The 12,107-nt window shown below is 43.1% G+C and overlaps 1 protein-coding gene across 3 annotated transcripts in view; it reads right to left on the bottom strand.

Moving 5' to 3' along the window:
- The window catches only part of LOC106653825 (follistatin-related protein 5-like), a 170,711-nt gene that overhangs the window by 80,935 nt on the left and 77,669 nt on the right, over positions 1 to 12,107 (bottom strand). For all 3 annotated transcript variants that reach the window (XM_023462726.1, XM_023462728.1, XM_023462727.1), the window contains one exon: positions 9,586 to 9,640. The gene's annotated coding sequence lies outside the window, so the exon portion shown is untranslated. The remainder of the gene's footprint in view (positions 1 to 9,585; positions 9,641 to 12,107) is intronic.

Below are 12,107 nucleotides of genomic sequence, written 5' to 3'. Positions count from 1 at the left end.
GACATTTGTAATCTTCAAGCGAATGGTATGTAAGCTGACGCTAGATGGCGCAGTACCAAATTTTGAGAAATCACATGAGTGCAGGCAAAGTTCTAGGAATAAGTAAGAAGCCGATTATATCAAAACAAATTTTAATCTATCACTCGTTCAAAAACAGAGCTCCGACTATTATATGAAGACTGATTTTATTTATGGTATACGAAGTATTAAATATTTTATCGTCGCATACTTTAAAATATTGAAATTACATAGTCACTAAATAATTCGAATTATTACCTAATTCAAAGTCAAATATATAACTACAAAATATTATTTGATTTACACTGTACTTGTTATATAAAAATGAAACGTGACACCACAAAAATTACCTTTAATAAATCATGTTTGCCAAAGATTATACTTCTTACCACAAACACCCTTCACAATATGGCTATATATTTTCATCAAGTAGTCGAAACAATCGCATCCAAACAAGTATCTTGATATTTCCAGTTTCTGTTTTTTTTTTCAAGTCCTCTCGAGCGCATGACCAACGTCATAACGTCGTCGTCGTCGCGTCCACTCGAGCTCGCTTATGATACTATATACTACACGCGTAACTTCCCCGCGTGGACCCCGTGGCTAAAACCCGTATACATGTTTACAAGGCCCGAGGCTTGTACACGCAGCAGCACTTTGCTTTCGACCTGCACGCCAGCTAGCACACACACACACACACTCGCCACTGCTGCTGCTGCTGATGGCAAACTTTTGGCACCGGGCGCACGTTGTGCAAACGTCGGCGACGTCGTAGTCGTCGTCCTCGTCGACATCGTCGTTCATATGGGCAAAGCTAGCCTCTCGCGCATATATATAAGCCTTGTATACGGTCCAGCTATGCTATATATATAAGACTGTATGTGTGTACGTGAGATCGGCAAATTCGAAGAGTATGCTTTCGGTATATGTGTGTACACTTTTCGACGTGTCTCTTGCCTTCCGGCTTAAAATCTGCCGCAGGAGGCTATGCCGTATAAACTATATACTCGTTTCCGTGGGAAGAGCTTCGATTTTGAATTCTAGAGTGATAGTTGCAGTCTGCGGAGGACTCGCGCGTATTTGTGCTGGATATATATACGAGGCAGTGTGCACGGACTCAACGATATGCAGCCAGTTTATATGGAAGGCCCCGAGGAGTGAAAAATGAGAATTTCGAACGCAATTGAAAATTTTCTTTTCATTAGCTTTGGCAAAATTATTCGAACGCGATCGTAGGCAATAAAGTTGTAAAGATAAATACCGACTTTGATCGGTGTACAAATATAATTAAATATACTTGTGGGCGCAAATAATAGATAAGTTTGAATACTCTAGCGTAGAGAGAGAGAGAGCTGATCGAATAGAGCATCTAGTTTTGATAGCTCAGCAATTTTGCTCGGCATTACTTTTGAGAGATATCTTCGTACGCACGCCTGAGTATATATTTGAGCACGTTGCCGTCGATGAAAAAAAAAATTGTTAAAGCGACGAGACGCGTGTGATCGAAAAATAATAACCGATGTAATGGTTGCGGATCGACGTATTCCTAGGAACGACGACGTGTAAGTTAAGCTCGCACGATGTAGGAAGAGATATGTATCAAAAAGTACCAATTGACTTTTAAATTTATCTTTACGTCGAGTCAATACACAAGGTACAAAAGTATACATCTAGGTTGAGCTTTCACGTCGAGAGCTGTGCGGAGCTGCGATCTATGTACGTTTATATGTATATATAGCGTTTGCTTCTCGTTTTACGCTCGCGCAAGGTGCGTGCTATATACACTCGGTCAACATGGAGTTTTGATACGCTTGAAAGAGAGAGAGAGAGAGAGAGAGAGAGAGAGATAGAGAAAAATACGATGGGATAGAAGAATACCGTACAAGCAGCGCTCGGCATATAGTTGAAATCGAATTTTTCCGTCAGTTTTTACACGCACATTTTTTCAGGCATACCCTGGCACACGCAGACGTTAATTTTAAAATTAAGGCTCGATAGTAACGAAAAAAAACAAAAAAAAAAGCTTCAATGGTCCATTCCATGCGCCGCGTATAAAAAAGGGGGCGCACACAGATACGAAAGCTCGGCGCGGCGCGCATGATATGCCGGTGGAAAATTTGGAATAAGCAAACAACTTTAGACTTTGTTTACCTTTTGAATTTGAATACGGAAAGCCGACTGCACAATTAATTGCGAAACGTTTCGAGAAGAGGAGAAGAGTAAGGGTGGCAGGGATGGAGAGAGCACAAATAAGCTTGTTACATTTTCGAAAAAACTGTTATTTCCCCGACGTTTAATAAGCAGCTTTTTGTTATTAATAAGGAAGAGTCATTTGGCATTATTTTAGCAAGTGCGCACCGACGTTAATTAAACCAAGGGGGAAACAGTTTCTCATCGGAAATAGGTCAAAGCTGAGTAAATAAATGAATAAATACAAGTAACAACAAGTCGAAATGAATCTGGACTCGGGGAATAAAGACACGAATGAAAAAGAAAAAAATATATAAAGAAAAGAAAAAAGAGAAGCAGATAATACACCGCGCGTTGATAGCAGAGAAATTCTTCGTGGCTTTCGTCTCCCTCTCTCTCTGCAAGCTCTCCTGGCAATCCCGCATTTTTCCAATAATTCGTGTAAAAAGCCATTAGTTTCGTACTCCGCGAAACAAAGACACGGCTCTCTCGCGTGATTCCCATCTATACTACTATATACGCGCGCTGTAACAATCTCTCCCGCGTCGAAGATTTCCAGCTCGGATGGATCTAAGATCTCGCTCTCTGGAAACGAAGGCGGAGTAGATTAAAGCTCGACGATACCGTAAGGATATACACGCGGGGAGGCAGCGTGCCGAGTTCTCATTCAACGATGATAACGATGTACTCTCTCGCTCATCCCTGCTGCTCTCACGAACTACGGTATTGAGAACGAAACGGCCACGAAAATCTCCGCGCTAATTCATCGGGATTTTTCTTTCGTCTGGTGCTTCCGTGGATTCCCGCACGCGTCCATTACCGCGGGCACGAGAGAAAGAGAGAGGCAGAGATAGATAGATAGGATTTATCGGTAGCGATAATCTCCGGCTATCGGGTCATGTTTATCCAGCTGAGGATATCAAGCTCCATGGACGAGATCACGTCTTGCTCTTACCCATCAGATTCGTATGTAATAATTGAAAATTTACCACTGCGGATCGAGAGATCGTCGTTTATCATCATTTTTTTTCTACTTAAACGCGCAAAAAACGCTCTAATATATGAAAGCTCGTACGTATACGAATGTAGGGCAGCATTGAAACATATACCTCTTACGCACGGCTAGGCCACAAATATCAAAAATTTTCAGAAAACCTTGTATATAGCTGCATACTGCTACTGCTACCGCTAAATCCCCCCATAAAACAGAGGCAGTAGAGTAGTGTAGTAGTAGCAGCTAGCTATACGCGCCGCGGCTTGCAGTACGCTGCAGCAGCAGCGGCAGCGACGCGGGGGGGTGCAGTCTCGTGCTCTTTTACTACGGTCTTATATCATATATAGGGGGTTGTGTACGCCGTTAGCTGCGCGCAGCACACTGCTATACTCCCGAGCATCGGGAAATATAGCTCGCGGAGAGTGCAGTACTATACGCAGCGTGAGCGAGCGAGAGAAGATACCTTGCACTGTGTGCGCGCGCGCGCCAGAAAGATAAATCTCGAAACCCGCGCGATAATCTTAACTCCGCAGATATTTCCAGCGCGGTGTATGGCTCGGAGCAAAATTGAAAAGAAAAAAGCCGCGACGTCTCGTATAGCAGTTGCGCGCGTGAAAATTTAAAATAATGTACGTAAGCTCGTCAATGGTACGGCTGCGGGTCTGAAGTACTACGGGCAAAGTGCGGAACTTCGCTTTTTACTTCGTTCGTTCGAGATGTATAAGCGGGAAAAAATGGCAAAGATTAAAAATATAATGATAAAAAAGTGTGTTTCGAAGGGCTCGAATTTTTTCACGTATTATTTCTTGTTGTTGTACCACGATTACTTCTATACTGTCTGGCCTGAAAATAAACTTTTTTCGCCTGTCGGTCTAATATGCATACAACAACGTAGCAAATGAATTTATATGCAACATTGCCGCTCTCCTTCGAGTAGCGCGGCTATAGTCCTGTTGAAATTTTTGACTCGTATATACCTTAACCGGGAATTATGTGCTTGCACATTCGCCGTGCAGCTTAGACGCGCTCGCGCGCGCGCGCCTGGCGTGCATTAAACAAAGCTCGGCTGATTTTTGAAGAACAAGCTCTTGCCGCGCACGTGAGCTTGAATATATTCCGAGCTCTTTCTCTCTCTCTCTCTCTCTCTCTCTCGCTATCTCCCGCTGGTTCGCTGAAGAAAGACGCGCGCCAGCCAGCGTAGCTAGGGTGTCTGTTACTGAGCCGTGCACGTACGCCACGTCGAGGCAGGAATTAATTTCTAGCCACGATAATTTTCTTGCTCTCTTCCTCTCGCTATGTGTGCGCTGTGTGTGTGCGTGCAGAAGCGAGAGTTTGTATGTAGCTCGCGAGAATCCTAAATAAAGTAAAAGATACTGACGTGTTAGTCTCGCAACTTATTTCCCAAGTAAATTTGCAAAATTAGCCAAATAGCTCGCGTAAACCTGCTAACGGTTGACATTTTACGAGTTGATATCTTTATTTGCGATCCTCTATATTATTTTGCGGCTGCTCGTTGTTGCCCAAAGCGATTGAATTACAGCCAAAGCGGATTTCGCAAACACCCGAGCCCAAAATTTATTTTAGAAAAAGCGAAAACCGATCGGTGTAAATTGTCACCGCGCGCAACATTATAACTCACTCGCTAATTACTCCGGGGAAATTAACTAAACACGTGTATATATTCTGCGGACAAAGTAATGAAATTATTTCGCCGGATATTCGAGGTCTGCCCGAGAGTTATTTGTTTCGCGCACCGCGTATAAGTAAAGTGTGATTAGTCCCGAATAGCCGGAAATTGAATGCGGATTATTGGGTACACGCTATTTATCGAACCGTGCCACTATTTTTTTTTTTTATTTTTTTACTTTTTTTTTGTGAATCGCAACGCGTAACTTTTCATCGTGTAAATTCGAAATAATTGTATCGTAACAAAAATGCAAAAATTCGCCGAAAAAAACCGCACATGAAACTGCATTTCCGCCGCTCTCGATTCGGAGAACGCAGCATATCGAGTGACGCGCGCGCGCTGCAGGTTGCTGTAACGAAGGCGTGTTCAACACCGCGCTTGTATATATATAGCAGCGTTATATACATCGAATTCGACACATATTTAGTAATAGCGCACTCGATATGCTTTCGGGATATGTACGCCGGGAAGAATAATTTCCATGATTGCACATTCACGCAGCGATAGAAATAGAAGCATCGGTGTACATCCAAATACGGCGCGCATTGATCATCATCGCCAACATCATCGCGTTTCTATACATACGTATGCGTTCTCTCTCTCTATGTATATCATCGAAAGGGCTTATGCCCGAGATAATTTTCACGAGCTGCATATGATTAAAATTTTGGCGTTGCCCAATTCCATTGCCTTTGCGCGCGGTTGTACATACATTTACGCGCCGAGCGCGGCGGATCGTAATCTCGCGAGAGTTGTTTACAAAATTACCGCGCACGCAGCAGCATATACATACTCGCAGGGCCACGGTAGGTGGTGGTGGTGGTGGCGGCGGTGCAGTGTATTGCGCCCTCGTGTGTGTGTGGCTTTCGAAAGAAAGAACGAAAGAAACAAGAGAGAGAGAGAGAGAGTGAAAAATATCACGCGGTTGTGTTTAATGGCTGGCGAGCGTCAGAGACAAGTTATTCCGGTACCGTACGGTGTACTACGACGCCCACCCGCAAAAGCACAAGGGTGCACTTGCCACGTCGCGCGCGCGCGGTACCTGCTTTTTTTTCAATTCATACGAGCTGGGCCGCTGTGTGTGCTTAAAAATTGTCGTCCTTTTTCATTTCTCCACACGCTTCGCGCGCGCGTATTATATTTAACCGCGTACACAGCTTAAAAGATGCAGTTCACCGCGAATGATAGGGCGAGAGAGAAAGAGCACGAAAAAGATAATATCTAACGCGTAGATTTAATTGAGTTTTATAATTGAGCTGTCTCTCTTCGCGAACCCTCCATGCGCCCATGGTGTGTGCGCGCGCGCGCGATGCGTGTTTATATGACGCTTTTTATGGGCAGAAAAGTGCGTGGCAATTTATATTCGCTGGTGGTGGTGGCGGCGGTGACGCCGTTTCCCCGTTGCTGCGGTTGATAGCCGCAGCTATACAGGGCGCGGAAAATCGAGTTAGTTCGTGATTTTTTTTATTCCATTTGCATTTTACATCCGCAATGCCGAAGGTCCTCCACGCGTCGGCTCCTGCATGTATAGCGTATACTACGTATATAATAAGTTCTGCGTTGGAGAGTAATTGATCGTCGGGGCGAGCGCGAGTGTATAAAGTCACTTGTGTTTTTAAAAGGAGAAGAGGAGGATTTTTCTATTTCACGCGAGACTATACGATAAACTCGTGGCATCGGATTATACGCTCTCATTCAAGGACATGCTATAAACACGGCGTATAATATACGGATCATGTTAAAAGTTTGAATAAAGAAAAGAAAAATTTTATTTTTGTCCAGTGTAGGGTTACGCACGCGCGAAGACATTTTTGGTCATCTCGCCCGGGCAGAGGAACGCGGCAGCGGCACCCTGGCGCAGAAAAGCCCGCGCGCGCAGTGAAAGGAAACCAAGCCATGAATAGGATGATGAATGCCATTGCGAGAGGGTATGTATAAGCTCGTAGAAAAGAGAGAGAGAGAGAGAGTATAAAAAGTAAATGAGCTGTGAGCGCGGGTGCGCACGCGGCATTAGTTAAAAGAAAGTGTGTGTTTGTGTGTGAGTGCATTTATGAATGAGAAGCGTGTGCTCGCTTGCGCGGAATGCCATGAAAAGCATGAAAAACCATAACAACAACAAGAAAAAATGTACGTGTATGCTACTTGCCACTCGGTAATTATTGTCGGTCATAGTGAATAGCAAAAAACTTCCAAATTAAAGATTACATGCATATTATTATAAATAGCGCATCTCTGGATTCAATAAGCCGTATACGCTCGTATCCGTGCGGTTAAAAAGTTATTCTAGAGAAATTATATGATGATGATGACGACGACTCCAACACACACACGCTCGAGGATGTACAACAGCAGCAGCGCAACAGTCGCGTTGGATGCGCGTATACAGAAGATTCCTCTCGGAGTAATTAAATCGGCTTGGCTTTTGTCCTTCTATGTGTACATACCTCGCGCTTCTCTCTCTCTCTCTCTCTCTCTCTCTCTCTCTCTCTCTCTCTCTGTCTGACAAAGGCCTCCCCAACCGTGTGCAGTGGCTGCAACATCGAGTGAGCCTTCAGACTTTGAGCGGCCCGCGTCTCCTGTATCTTGTACAATTCGGGGATTCGGTGGATGCCTACTATGTATACTACGTATACGTGCTCGTGAACACGAGCAATTCTGTGAAAAATCCTTAGAGGATAAAATCATGATTAGAATTATTTTAGTCACTTTTTGTAGCTCTTCTCTTGTAGAACGATATCGTAAAATATTAAGTCAGTTTACTTCCGACGAAGCATAAGTGCTAACCGTACGAGTACAGTCAATTGTATAAAAATTATCCACCAATACACGAGGAACCATAGCAGATAAGTTAGAAATAAGCTCAATATCAAATCTCTGTTCGAAGATTCGAATTGGCCACATGTAATAATTTTAATTTTTGAACTATTTTAACCCTGAAGAGGTCAACGTCCGACTGACGAGACGTCGATCTTGTTAGAGTTTTTATAAAATAAGTTGAATTCTAACTTATCAGTCGTGGTTCCCCTTATATCGACGGATAATTTTTATATAATTGACTAAACTAAGGGAGGAGAAGTAAATATGAATATTGTTAAACTATTAACTAAAACAGATAGAGCAAACAAAGGATTGTCTTTTTAAATATCCTTTGAAAATTTTCTTATTATTTTTTGATCTTCGTTATTTTGCAAGAGGATTTCATGAAAATTATCATAAAGCCATCTATCGGTCGGTTTAGGTATTAGAGTACCTGTTGGTCAAAAGTAAAGTGCGACATCTCAGAGGGACTTGGAATGGTGTATATTTTGTTAGAAATCAAATTTTGATAAAATTTAGCTCATTGTACCCGAGTTCCTGTTATATCCGTTTCGTTATAACTGAAATATCGTTCATATACCAACTAATTGTTTCAGATTTTCTCGCTGTAAACACGAGCTCTCGTTATGTGCAAGTTCATTATTAAGGAGTTTCACTGAATGTCGAACGAAGTCAATAGAGCCTGAACCGAAAAAGATTTGTTGGTAAACAAAATATTTGTATAGATTTAGTAAGCGTGAAACAGGATTCGGTGTGTTTTTTGAGTTTGTCGATATTTTGTATTCTTTGGAATACAAAAATACTTATAGATATTTACATATCTCCCCATTTTCCTATGGTTTGTATTAAACAATCATCAACGTTGATTACACCCGTCAATCAAGTGACAAATATTTCAATCGCGATCTTAGCCTCGAATTTTAAGGATTTTCTTTTATAGAATCGCTCGTATAAAACCACGCGGACAAGGATCCAAAGATGTATGAGAGCGCATGCCAGAGGCACCGAGTCAAAGTAACGCCAGTTATATATTGCATCGTTACACAGAGCGACGAGTCCGTCGAGTCGAATCAAAAAGATTCGTCATACACCAACCGATGGATATACATCGTGGACCTATGAAATAAATTTTCAACAAAGATAAAATCAATATCCTTCAGTCTGAATTGAGAGTCTCGCGAACATATCACTTTGTCACACCAACCCGTCTACGAACGACGCTGTCCTCGCAATGATTCACTCGTGGGGTGAAAATGTCAACGCGCTCGGGTAACAATAAAATTTTCAAGTGCTAGCAAGAGCGCTACACAAATACAGGAAATCTCTTTTCGCGCGAGAAGTATTAGCAACTCTCGAATCGAAGTTAGCTCCATGCGCTGCGGTCTTTCGACATCGAGCTTTATATACAACCGATCGCGAGATCATTTAGCAGCTGATATCCTGTCCGCCGCTATGCATGCATATTACAGATCGCGCGGCAACAAACTTTTAGTTTCAAATCCGTCTTGGCGCGCCGAGCGAAGCTCGAAGGGTCTGGAGCGCTGCACTGGCGCGACTTAAAAGTTTCGAGCACTAGAAATCCGTTGAGTCTATACGTGCTATACACACGTTCTATACATACACGCGGGCATATTAAAGTTCGCACTATTAAAAGCTTCACGTGAACGTTTATCTCTACCCCTCTATACTGTCTCTCTCGTTTCTGAACTCTCCGCTTGGCAAGGTGAATACATCGAGGCTCTCAAGTATCATCGTATATGGAATACAAATTCCGCTCCGCATACCGCCCGAGTGTCCTCGTCCATCACCGCGTCGTCGTCGCTTGATCCGCGTATATTATATCCCTTATAAAAATACATCTGCATTTCAAAGTACTTACCGTGTGCGTCGTTGGTGTCAGTTCCGGTATAGTTCGCACACAGCCGTACGCCAACCTGAAAACACACGCAAACGCATATCGATTACTCTCAAATATGTATATAAGTGTGAGACGATGAAAAAAAGAGGATCGTCGAATGGAAATCGGCGTTTCTCGAACTTTCCGCTTACGATTTTTGCCGTAGACGAAGTCAGCATTGGGTATAATAATTGAATCGTAATTCGCGCGCTCACCCAGCTAGTAATCGCCTCATTAGAGGCGCGCGACGCGAGCCGAGCGAGCGCATTCGCAATCAGCGTCGCAAGCTCTTTTCTTTAATGCGGGCGGGCGGTGGCGCGATCGAGCGAAGGGGCATTTAACCGCGAGAGTCCATTTGACTTAATTCGAACGTGAGATCTTCTTTTGTGTCGCTCGCGTATATGCGCCTCGTAGTAGCATATATATAGGCACTCGAAGCAGGGCCCTGCCGCGACTAAAGATCTCGCGTCGTTTCAGGGCTCTCGCGACCAAGTCGATCCGCTGCTCCCACCCGTTTGTCTGTGCGCATGGAAAAGTTTTCTACCCAGCCGAGGCTTTCCAAGCGATTTTCCATTTGGGCTAAATGCCGCGATTCGATTCATTTTTGCGTTAGGAAATTTTCTTCCTTTTTTTCCACCTTATACTCCCTCGGTTTCTTGGAAATTACACTATTGATCGGAACAAGAGAAAGAGTAAACGCATTGGAGGGATTTTTGTTTCGTCGGGTCTGTTGAGAGAAGGGTAAAAGGAAAAAAAGTTTTAAATCGCTGGATAATTGTTTGGGATTCAGAAGTTGTCCTTTAATGCCACTGTACGCGCGCTGAAAATGACTTTTGAAACTCGAGCGCGCGACATAATGTATACACACGCGCGCGCGCGCACGGTTCAAAGTTTAAATGAGGTCCAATTACGCACGATGATATAATTATTTAATAAAGTCGTATTAATAATAATTACAAGAGTGAGCAGAGACACGAGTGTGATTTTATGTCGGGCGCAAGCACACGGAGTCATACCTGAACACGGCAGTGTATTTATAAGCAACGGCGCGCACGCTGCACTGTGCACAGAGCTCAAGCCAAGAAGTCGAGTGAATTGTTAATAACAACATTAATTTTGTCAGACTGCGCGAGCAACTACTGCGCTCGCAGCTCGCTCGTGCTTATCCAAAATGGGAAGAGAGAGAGAGAGAGAGAGATATGTATAGCGACTGCATTAAACAAACTTCTGGAACTAATCAACAATTCTACAAAGTTATACACGTGCGTTATGTATTTTGTCATTTTTTTTTTTCAAAATATCCCGAAACTTTTCGAAGGAAAACTCTTCCGAATGATTAATGTATCATAGGCGAACTATCAGTTTTTCACAACTCCACGTGCATGCAACGCAGTTAAAAGGAATTCCTGAGATGACAAATTGTGAAAAATAATAGAGAACAAAAGAACGCGTGCAAAATCATGCGCATTGTATAACCGCAGACGGATCATCCGAAAAAAAATTTTTTTTTCTACCTCGTTTGAAACGCAAGGATTACGTGCGCCACAACAATCTCTGCGAGTCTAGACATTACGTTACTTCGAATGGCGAATTTTATTTATAAATAACAATTTATTGAAAATCTAAAGTGTATCGATGCGACCACTAGAGATGACTGTACGATAATACTAGATAGAAACCGGTTCGACGCGCGATATCGTGGTGAATAATAAAAAAGGCTCGCGTCCACAAATACCTGTCAAAAAATATTTCGTCGCGCCACGAATTTTGCATTATTTAACAAAAATGTTATCGCACTCTTCTGTATTCTTTTTTTTCGCCAACGCGCGTTACACATCGCAAGAATTTACGACGACGATGGTCATTTTTTAAAAAGTCTCGAGCTGCAGCGGTGCAATTCGCTTTACGTATTTATGGTTGATAGCCGAGGAAATTTCGTTATATCGATGCAAATTCGGGTGGACACTTTGAGCACGCCCACCCGTTATCATCACGCTGGAGGGTATTATTTACGACTATATTCCGAAATTCGTCAAAGTCGCAGCTTTTATTGCGCGAGATCCGATGTATCGCGCGATGTTTCGGCTGTGACACACATCCAGCTAGCCAGCCAAGTGCAATCAGCTTCAAAGTTATAAACAATCTTGGAAATTTTCACGCTTATACTCGATTTGCGTAATTGTCTTTCGCGTCAAAAGTGCTCTAACTTCATGCCGAGTGACCGATCATCGATGCAATCACTCAGCAAAAAATTCATCAATTTCAAATCGAGCGATCTCTCGAGCGCCTTTAAAATCCAAAAATGACGCTCCGAGATTGCATCCGAAGTTGAAATCTAGAAAATTTTTATTTCTCTTAAAACGCATTTCTCGCTCACGCACACGTAACTGCAGCACACAGCGTGTCTTTTTCTCGATGGGCAAAAAAGAGCAGAGCAAGTTAAGCGCTTCTTTGCTCCAATAGCAGCAGCAGCGGCAGCCGCAGCGGGAGGAACAGGTGCGTCT

This window comes from Trichogramma pretiosum, unplaced genomic scaffold (genome assembly GCF_000599845.2).
Source record: "Trichogramma pretiosum strain Unisexual culture from Peru unplaced genomic scaffold, Tpre_2.0 scaffold1, whole genome shotgun sequence".
Classification (NCBI taxonomy): domain Eukaryota; kingdom Metazoa; phylum Arthropoda; class Insecta; order Hymenoptera; family Trichogrammatidae; genus Trichogramma; species Trichogramma pretiosum.
Note: the sequence above shows the minus strand (reverse complement) of the source record. Positions and strands in the feature narration are given on the sequence as shown.